General features: G+C 46.3%; 1 non-coding gene across 1 annotated transcript; it reads left to right on the top strand.

Annotated features, from left to right (window-relative positions):
- Positions 1-8,581: 8,581 nt before the first annotated feature.
- Positions 8,582-8,654, top strand: TRNAK-CUU (transfer RNA lysine (anticodon CUU)). Its single transcript has one exon. It is a non-coding gene; the product is annotated as a tRNA-Lys (tRNA).
- Positions 8,655-10,490: the final 1,836 nt, after the last annotated feature.

Consider the following 10,490-nt stretch of genomic DNA (forward strand, 5'->3'; position numbering starts at 1 on the left):
CGATGGTGTTTGTGCGGAGCTGTGGGGGTTTGGGTTCATTAGGGTTGGGAGAGGGGGACGACAATGGTGTGGGGGGAGGTTGTGTTGGGTGTGGGAAGTGCCTAAGGTCGGGGAGGAGAGTTCGTGGCGTTGGAGCTGAGGGATTTGGGTTCGTCAAAGTAGGGGGAGGAGGTTTGGTGGTCATATGGTGGAGGCGGCGTGGATGATGGTGGGGTGGGGTTGTGGTTTGAGCCTCACGAGATAGGACTGTGGTTTGAGCCTCACGAGGTGGTCGCGATTCGTTGGGGCACAAGGGGGGTGGGGATGAGGGGCGGTAGAAAGAAAGGAAGGGAAAAGAAGAGAAAAATATAAAAAAAAATATTTTGATGAAGAAAAAAATATATTATTATTTTTTATTATTAATAATTTGAATAATAATAAAATATTATTATTTTATTAATAATAAAATATTATTATTTTTGATTAATAATAATAAAATGTTATTATTATTTTTGATTTTTTTGATTTTTAATAAAGTAATAATAAAATGTTATTATTATTTTTGATTATTTTTGCTTAAGAAACTTGGATTTTTTTAGATATTTTTTTGAAAATAATATTTTTATTAATATTTTAAAAATATTATTTGTATAATAACATATTATTTTTAAAAAGTTTATTTCAAAAAATTAATAATAAAATATTATTTTAAAAATATTATTTTCAAATAATAATAAAAATATTATTTTAATAATAATAAAGTAGTATTTTAAAAAAATAGAAAAAATAATACTTTAAAAAATAAAAATAGGGTAGGGAGAAGAAATGAAAATAATAATAATAAATATTATTTTTTAAAAATAAAATATTATATAAAAAAATAACGTGTAAGCAGAGAATTAATGGGTTTTTCTATCTCCCTTGGTCGAAGAATGGTGGCGGGGGCACCATGGGTGAGCAAAAGAGCAGGTAGTGGAATCGAATGAGCGAGGGAGTGTTAACAATTGACACAAGCACAGATAGAGAACGAAGGGGGCGCGGGTGGAGGACAGAAGGGCATGGATTTGTTGGGGTCGAGAGAGGCGAAGGGAAAGAAAAAAATATTATTATTTTATTAATAATAATAATTTGAATAATAATAAATTATTATTATTTTATTAATAAAAAATATTATTATTCTTGATTAATAATAAAATATTATTTAGTAATAATAATAAAATATTATATTTTATTGATAAAATAATAATATTTTAATATTATTACTAAAATAATATTTTATTATTAATTAAACAATAATATTTTACTATTAATCAAAAATAATAATATTTTATTATTATTCAAATTATTATTAATAATAAAATAATAATATATTTTTTTTCTTTTTTCTTTCATCTCTAAAATATATTTTTTTCTTTTTTTCCCCTTCTTTTCCTTCCTCCCGCCGACCCCTCCTCCTGCGCCTCCGACAATCCGCGGCCATCTCGTGAGGTCTAGGTCGTGGCCCTGCCCCACCCCATCCCGCTGTCATCCGCGCCGCACCCACCATCCCCGCCATATGACCACCAAATCTCCTTTCCTCCCATCTCCGGCCTGGAGCGCTTCCTGCACCCCGCACCATCTGCAGCCTTGTGCCACCACTGTCCTCTTCCCTTTCCTCCTCCGGCCCCAGCGAACTCGAGCCTTACGGTTCCGCGCAAATATTGGCGACCGTCTGTGCTCCTTCATTTACACTCTTCAGTAGAGCGGAGCGGAAAAAAGAAAGCAAAGAGAAATCGCATGTTGAAGATGCGATTTCACCTGAAATCGCATCTCCCACATGCAATTTTATTTTTTATTTTATTTTACTTATGGGGTGCCAGCTTAGCTTAAAATCGCATACTCAACATGTGATTTTAAGTCCAAAATCACATCTTCAACATGACATTTCGTCACGTCGCTGCTACGTCACCACACAAAAATAAAGTGGATTTGGGATAGATTGAAAAATAAATTTTAAAAAATATATATTTTTTAAAAAAATCCGCTGTTACAGAGTTAGTAGGCGATGCTTCTAATTCAAGTGACAACAAATCCAGATGCTGCTTCAACTGATGTCTTTGCTTACGACTCTGTTTTCTGGGTCTGCCACGTCTTTCGCATTGCAGGTAGATTGGGTTCTCAAGTCTTCGAACTGTTTTGGTCATAAAGCTTTTGACGTCCAAATGATCATTTTCAGATTGTAGTTTGATAATAATTATAGGAATCCTTTCATGCAGACGCTGTGCTTGGTGACCAATTTTGTGTCTCGTGTTGTTGCGGCCAATCGCCTCATCGTCCGATCATCGGAAAATGCGCACTTACAAAAATGAGAAGTCCATACTGACCGGAGGCAGCTCCGGCGAGGACCCTCCGACGGTCAAGTCAGAGAGGTGACTGGGCAACAGTGAAATGAAGACAGAGAGCTCGATCGAGGGAGAGAGAGAGAGAGGAGCGAGCCTGTGATTTAGGAGTCGAGAAGTGGGGGGGAGCGGATCCCTTGCACTGTTGCCTTCCCCGATTTATATAGTGGAGCACGGTACGGCGCCGTCATTAATGGCGCAGACAAGTGAGGAATTGTCAACTCACTGTAGACTGTCAGAGTCGCCGTGAAAGTGTCATGTCGCCGTGGGGCTGTCCAATCGCTAGGGTTGACAATGCCCTAGGTGGGATAATGCCCCTAGGCGGCAATGCCGCATGCGGCTGTCAGAACTGACAAGCTCTGGTGGCTGTACAGCGATCGGAGGAGTCGACCGACCCTAGGTCGGTGGCCAGCTGTGTGGCGCCGGGTGGAGATTCGGGCCCCTCCGATGGTCAGCCGGGCATGTTGCGAGAGTCGGCCATCAGACTTCCTGGTCGGTCGGTCAGTCGGTCGGTCGGTCGGTCGGTAGGTCGGTCAGTCGGTCGGTCGGTCGGTCGGTCGGTCGGCTAGTCGGAGTCGTCCGTCGGAGTCGGTCGGTCGGCCAGTCGATCGGTTCGGTCGGTCGGCCAGTCGGTCGGTCGGTCGGCCAGTCGGAGTCATCCGTCGGAGTCGTCCGTCGGAGTCGGTCGGTCAGCCAGTCGGTCGGTCGGTCGGTCGGCCAGTCGGTCGGTCGGTCGGCCAGTCAGTCGGTCGGTCGGTCGGCCAATCGAAGTCGTCCGTCGGAGTCGTCCGTCGGAGTCGGTCGGTCGGAGTCGGTCGGGGTCGGTATATCCCAACAGTTGCCCCCCCCCCCACTCCTGAGCCCGATGTCGTGTTGGCTCGCGTGAACACGTGGGCGACGGCTTCGGACGAAAGGAGTGGTTTTCCGTCTTTTCTTGCCCCGACTCTGGCGATCACATCAACGAACGATCCAATATCGGTCGTCCCGACTGTAGGTCGAGCATGCACGTCGGGTCGGAGGTCGGCCAACCTCCGAACGTTGCTCGTCGACACGATCATTCCGCAGAATCTGATAGTCGAGTAGCATCCGACGTATTCGGATAGGATAACGATGGCAAGTCGAATATCCATTGTCCGGCCCTTGGTCGGACGTATGCGTCGGGATGTATGATAAACGGTGGCAAGCCGAATATCCTTCGATCGGTCGTGACCAGATCGGTATGTCGCGAATACGACTGCGGTCGTCTTGGCGTTTTGCCTTTCTTAGTCGAAGCTAAGTCGGCAAGTTAGCCAGCCGCATTAGTCGAAGCCCTTTGCCTTCAGAGGTGGGGGCCGTCGTAGATATTCCGCTCCTTCGATCTCCGTCGTAGAATCCGATATGTCCTCGACGATCGAGACGTAGATTGAGCAATTGGTTCGGCGATTCGTCGATCAGGCCGATGACGGAGTCATAGATTCGGCGATCGACAATCGAGCCATGTTGGTCGGGGCCTTTTGCCTTCAAAGGCTGAGGCCGTCGATTTCGGCGATCGGTGATCGAGCCGTTGATTCGGCGATCGATGATCGAGCCGTTGATTCGGCGATCGGCAATCGAGCCATGTTGGTCGGGGCCTTTTGCCTTCAGAGGCCGAGGCCGTCGGTTCGACGATCGATGATCGAGTCATGTTGGTCGGGGCCTTTTGCCTTCAGAGGCCGAGACCGTCGGTTCGACGATCGATGATCGAGTCATGTTGGTCGGGGCCTTTTGCCTTCAGAGGCCGAGGCCGTCGGTTCGGCGATCGGTGATCGAGCCGTTGATTCGGCGATCGACGATCGGCCGTGTTGGTCGGGGCCTTTTACCTTCAGAGGCCGAGGCCGTCGGTTCGACGATCGATGATCGAGTCATGTTGGTCGGGGCCTTTTGCCTTCAGAGGCCGAGGCCGTCGTAGATTCTCCGCTCCTTCGATCTCTATCAGGATCTGCGCACGAGGAGCGGGGAGAGGGGAGTAGGAGTCATACATGCGATGCGTCGGTCTCGGACTCCATTGTCGGGGCAAGACCCATCTATCGGTGGAGGGCCTGCTGGGTTCAGCATGGGCCCGACCTTTCTTCCATTTTTCTTTTCGGCCCGTGCCTTAAGTCAGGCGCCGGTCGGAAGCTCCTTCGTCCGCGCGCATGTCTTGTACGCACGCTCCAGCAGTTCGGCGTATGTTCGGGGGAGGGTTTTGTCCAGGGAGTAGGTGAACCGGGATGTCCTTAGCCCCCGTTTCATGGCCGAGATGGCCATGTCTCCATTGAAGTCCCGGACCTCAAGCGTGGCCGCGTTGAATCACGTCACGAAGTGTCGTAGAGTCTCATTTTCTCTCTGCTTGAGGGAGAAAAGACTGTCCGAGGTTCGTGGCGGCTTCCGACTGGTGCTGAAATGGACCACGAAGGAATGCTCGAGCTGCCTGAAGGAGTGGATACTTCCCGATCGAAGACCGGAGTACCAGGCCCTGGCAGCTTTGCGGAGCGTGGCGGGGAAGCCGATGCAAAGGAGAGCGTCGGTTGCCCCTTGAATCGTCATGAGAGCTTTGTAGCTTTCCAGATGGTCGATTGGGTCGGTGGAGCCGTCGTAAGACTCCACGTGCGGCATCTTGAACCGACTGGGGATCGGTTCGTCGAGGATGAGTCGGGAGAGAGGTTGGGCGGTATGGAAGTCGACGTCGTTTGAAGACTTCTGCCCGTCCACCTGCAGCTGCGCGAGCCGACGGTCGATTTTCTCGAACCTGCGTTCGTAGTCGTCTGTCCGTCGGTGCTGGGAGACCCCAGGAGTGGAGTCTCCAGAAGAGTCCGAGAGAGAGGCGGATGGCGTTCGCGGTCGCTTCTCCTTCCTCGCCCGCTCCAGCAGGGAAGGAGAGAGCTGCTGGGACTGTCGGGCATCGCGCCGTGGCCGCCCCTCCTCCTCTCCGCGGGAGCGCTGTTGCGGACGCTCGCGCGGAGGTGACGGGGATCGGCGCGGGCGTTGGCGGCTGCTCCTTGAGGGCATCGGATGGGCCACCGGTTGTTGCTGGAGGCTCTTGACCGCATCCGTCAGCATGGTCATCTGCCGTACGATGGTCGCGATCTGCGCCTCCGTGGTCACCGCAGGGTGTGGAGAGCTGGGCTCCGCCGTTGAGAGTGGCGGGGAGGCCTCTTCCCGGCGGGAAGAGCGCCTCGCCGACCCGGTGACCCTCGATCGTTGGGCTCTTGTCTTTGTCATCAGTATCTTCCGCTTGGGAAGGCTTGGTGCCGTGTCCCCCCTTCCTGGCGCGCCAATCTGTTGCGACCAATCGCCTCGTCGTTCGATCGCCGGAGAACACGCACCTACAAAAATGAGAAGTCCACACTGACCGGAGGCGGCTCCGACGGGGACCCTCCGACGGTCAAGTCAGAGAGGTGACTGGACAACAGTGAAATGAAGACAGAAAGCTCGATCGAGGGAGAGAGGGAGAGAGGAGCGAGCCTGTGATTTAGGAGTCGAGAAGTGGGGGGGAGCGGATCCCTTGCACTGTTGCCTTCCCCGATTTATATAGTGGAGCACGGTATGGCGCCGTCATTAATGGCGCAGACAAGTGAGGAATTGTCAACTCACTGTAGACTGTCAGAGTCGCCGTGAAAGTGTCATGTCGCCGTGGGGCTGTCCAATCGCTAGGGTTGACAATGCCCTAGGTGAGATAATGCCCCTAGGCGGCAGTGCCGCATGCGGCTGTCAGAACTGACAAGCTCTGGTGGCTGTACGGCGATCGGAGAAATCGACCGACCCTAGGTCGGTGGCCAGCTGTGTGGCGCCGGGTGGAGATTCGGGCCCCTCCGATGGTCAGCCGGGCATGTTGCGAGAGTCGACTTCCTGGTCGGTCGGCCAGTCGGTCGGTCGGTCGGTCGGTCAGTCGGTCGGTCGGTAGGTCGGTCGGTCGGTCGGTCGGCCGGTCGGTCGGTCGGCCAGTCGGAGTCGTCCGTCGGAGTCGGTCGGTCGGCCAGTCGGTCGGTCGGTCGATCGGCCAGTCGGTCGTCGGTCGGCCAGTCGGAGTCGTCCGTCGGAGTCGGTCGGTCAGCCAGTCGGTCGGTCGGCCAGTCGGTCGGTCGGCCGGTCGGCCAGTCGGAGTCGTCCGTCGGAGTCGGTCGGTCGGAGTCGGTCGGGATCGGTATATCCCAACACGTGTGATATCTCATTGTCTCCAAATTTAAAATACTTCTAACCAGCCCGTTCTGGAGGTTGTTCTCTCTCTCTTTTTGCAAGATAAAGCTTCTATATTACCTTTCACCTATATATTACCTATTGCAAGATGTTAAAACTTTGGTAATTTTAGTAGCTGAAATGTCAGTTCTTGACCCATGTACATTTGAGCCTAAGGTTGGATATCATTTCTATATTTCCATGCAGAAAGGACCGCGGGTGCAGGATTTGTATGGATGCCTCTGTTGGGATCCAGGTTGGTTGAGCAGGCTGATGATGCATTTTCATTCTGAAGCTCTGTGAATCATCTCTCACCTGATCGTTGCTGGTGCCCAATGCAGAAAGTTTCATATGTGCAGCCGTTTGGTGGATATTTTCCTGGGCGTTGGAATCTGAATTGGCTGATCATGAATAATCTTTCTGAAACTGTAAAATATAGTTCACATTATCCTGTTTACAATCCATTCCATCTTCTGTTATATGTGCAGCCTCATTATGGATTTTGGTGTACACAACACATACATCACAGACAGTCCTTCCTTCGAACCTTTGTGACTCTCCTGGAGAGCATGCTCATCTCTTTTGCCAGAAATTAGACTGTAGCTATGGCATTTTTGGCAGGTTCTGTTGTATATTATATCATAGCTGTGTCTCTTCCACTTCATGTGTTTTTATTATTGATGTCCTGGGCTCTGTTTTTGGTTACTTATTATTTTGTACTCTATGATGGATCTTACTTGCTGAATGAAGTTATATGGTCATCAAAAAAAATGTATTGCATCGATGGGGCATTTAATTCTCTAGCGGCTTATCAAAGCTTTCTTTTATTGGAAATGCAAACTAGTTTGGCCGGAGCTGTTAACTTCAACTCTCACCGTTTTTTCACTGCTGAATAAGTACATAAACAAGAAGAAAACCGGAGCAATAGGATTGGCATTGGTTGTGATACAAATTAAAGTAGATTATTTGGCAGACTAACATTGAGCACCTGCTGAGCAACCCATTGGCCTGAAAAAACCTAACACAAGGAACTTCCAGGATTGAACCCTGAATTTGGATCGTCGGTGGCCAGTACAAGAGACTCTAGCCCCACAGAGCCCAACTTTGGGTCAGGTGGTAGCCTGGTGCTTCCAACCCTCGGTCACACAGTACGCTGGACCCAGATTGACTACATTCAAAAATTTCATAATATACTATATTAAAATATAATATAGTATATTATACTATAATAATATATTATATTATATAAATATTATATTATATTATAAGGTTAAGGTTATATTAAGAATGAATTAGAAAAGTTATTTTTTTGATTGATGAAAAAATGATTTAGACACATCCTAGGTGCGTAAGATTTTTCTCCATTTTATAGATAAATGCTATCCATAGAAAATTAACTTACCCATCATGAAAAATATGAAAATATGATTAAGTTGATCAATGAAAAAGTTAATAAATTTTTTCATAATATTTATCCACAAAAGAACAGATTTTAAAGAAAACAATATAATACCCAGCAAGCCACCTAGCATGTAAGAATTAGCAATTCTTTATTGAATGAAAGCATCTCTGCCTCATATTCTTGTATAGTTATTCTTTTTTTTTTTTCCGGTAACACTTAATTGTATTCTTTCATTGTGAGAAGGCCAAAAAGAGGATAATATGAAGCTGAACTAGTGTCTATCTGAACCAGATCAGTCATAGGCCTAGAAAAATATGTATCCAAGAACATTTTCTGAGTAAAAAGAAACTCTTTTCAAAGCCAATCAGCCACCTGATTGGTTTCCCTATATACATGAGAGACTACGCCGTACGGAAGACAAGTAATGGGAATCTATAATTAGAGGATCAACCACTGTTGAGATCCTAGAGTAACTTAACAACTTGATGACTCGCCACAATATTGGACTCGGAGACCAACTCCGCTGACAACTGCTTGCCTCATCTATCATTAACGATCAAGGAGCAACAAACCAGGGCAGCGATTCCGGTATACCCGGAGATCTAGAATTTTAGTGTCAGGATTCTCAAGAGCAAGAAAGTCTATCGTTGCCCGTCTAGCTCAGTCGGTAGAGCGCAAGGCTCTTAACCTTGTGGTCGTGGGTTCGAGCCCCACGGTGGGCGTGTTCTTGTTATTTAAGAATTAAACGTGTTCTCTTTTTCTTTAAAACCTGGAATTTATTTTTGATAATAAATCATTCTGCTTTGCATATGAACCCTGTGCAGTAATTGATGGATTGTTACGATCCCAACAACCAGAATTACTTGTATCACGTTTAATAAATATATTAAGTTTATTTTTTCTGTTGGTATTCTGGAATATGTGCAGTGCAAGCAAGAAATAAGGTGGATGGTCATGATGTCATGATCAATTTTTTCTTAGAATATATGTAACTTGATTAATGGAATCTAATTGTGATTGCTAACGCTGGAAAGGGTTACATTGTGTATAGATAATTATTGACAATAGTATTTAATTGATATTACTTTTATTATATTTAATAAATATAGTGTATGTTTAGTTTTATCTATATGTTAGTAATATTGGTCATTATGTTCCATCCATGCAACGGGATCTGACTTTGGTTGCTATATGTGTTATGGTTTTTTCTTTTTTTTAAGAAGGTACTTGATTAATATAGGTGAGCTAAAAGATGTGAAATTACCAAACTATCTCGCAATTTCTAATCTACCATTCATATACTCCAACATCTCTGCATAAAACGCGATACGAAAGTGATAAGATGCGTGCGCTAAGTTGATAACAAGTGAAATATGGAGCAGTGGCACTAACGTGCATAATCTATGAGAATTATTCGAATACAATATTTTTTTTTATTTAATCTTTAATGTTTGTTAAATGCAACAACTGCTCTAATGACACATATATAATACACATGATGTATGATGCATGATGGCATGCTATTTAAGGGGTGTTTGGTTTGCTATTGGAATCAGAATAGGAATAGAAATCAGAATTAGAATGATCAAATTTCTTGAGGCGTTTGGTTCGTGACCGAAATCGAAATCGAAATCAGAATTAGAATGAAAATTTGAATCCATAGAAGAGAGTAGGGATTGAGTTCTATATAGACTGAGCCATTCCTATTCCATCCTGAAAACGGAATCGGAATAGAACTCTTTCCAATCAAATGGTTAGAATGAGAGTCATCTATTTCGATTTCAATTTCAGATTCCTACTCTCCCCAACCAAACACTCCTTTAATATCTTTTGCCTATTATAATATATGATTTTTGAGCAACCATGACTTAATATAAGTAGGTCCACGAGGGAGATCCTGGTAATATGATGATTTTTTTTTTTTTGATAGAAAAATATGATTTCTTACATGAGACCTTGGTAATAGAATGGCAAATTCAGTCCTCTTGGTGGCAAGCTAATTCTGACCATGTCTAGCCAATATTCATAACCAGCACCTGATGACATGAGTCTCAAACATTGGTTATGTTGCGGCCAATCCCCTCGTCGTCTGATCGTCGGGAATGAGCGTCTGCAAAAAAAGTCCGCACTGACCGGAGGTGACTCCGACGAGGACCCTCCGACGGTCAAGTCAGAGAGGAGACTAGGCAACAGTAGATTAGAATTATGAAACTCAACGAGAGAGGGTGAGAGAGAGAGAGAGGAGGAGGGATTCAAGGGGTTCGAAGGGACCTCCCAGCACTGTTGCCTTCCCCGATATATATAGTGGAGCGCGGTATGGCGCCGTCATTAATGGCGCAGACAATGAAAGAATTGTCAAATCGTCGAGAACTGTCAGAGCCACCGTGAGGTTGTCAAATCACCGTGGGGCTGTCAAATCACTAGGGTTGACCCATGCCTTAGGTGGGATAATGCCCCAGGGCGGCTGTGCCGCATGCCGGTATCAAGACTGGTAGCCTCCAGCAATCGTACGGCGTTTGGAGGAGCCGACCGACTATAGGTCGGCGACTGGTTGAGGG

Source organism: Elaeis guineensis, chromosome 7 (assembly GCF_000442705.2).
Source record: "Elaeis guineensis isolate ETL-2024a chromosome 7, EG11, whole genome shotgun sequence".
NCBI classification, from domain to species: domain Eukaryota; kingdom Viridiplantae; phylum Streptophyta; class Magnoliopsida; order Arecales; family Arecaceae; genus Elaeis; species Elaeis guineensis.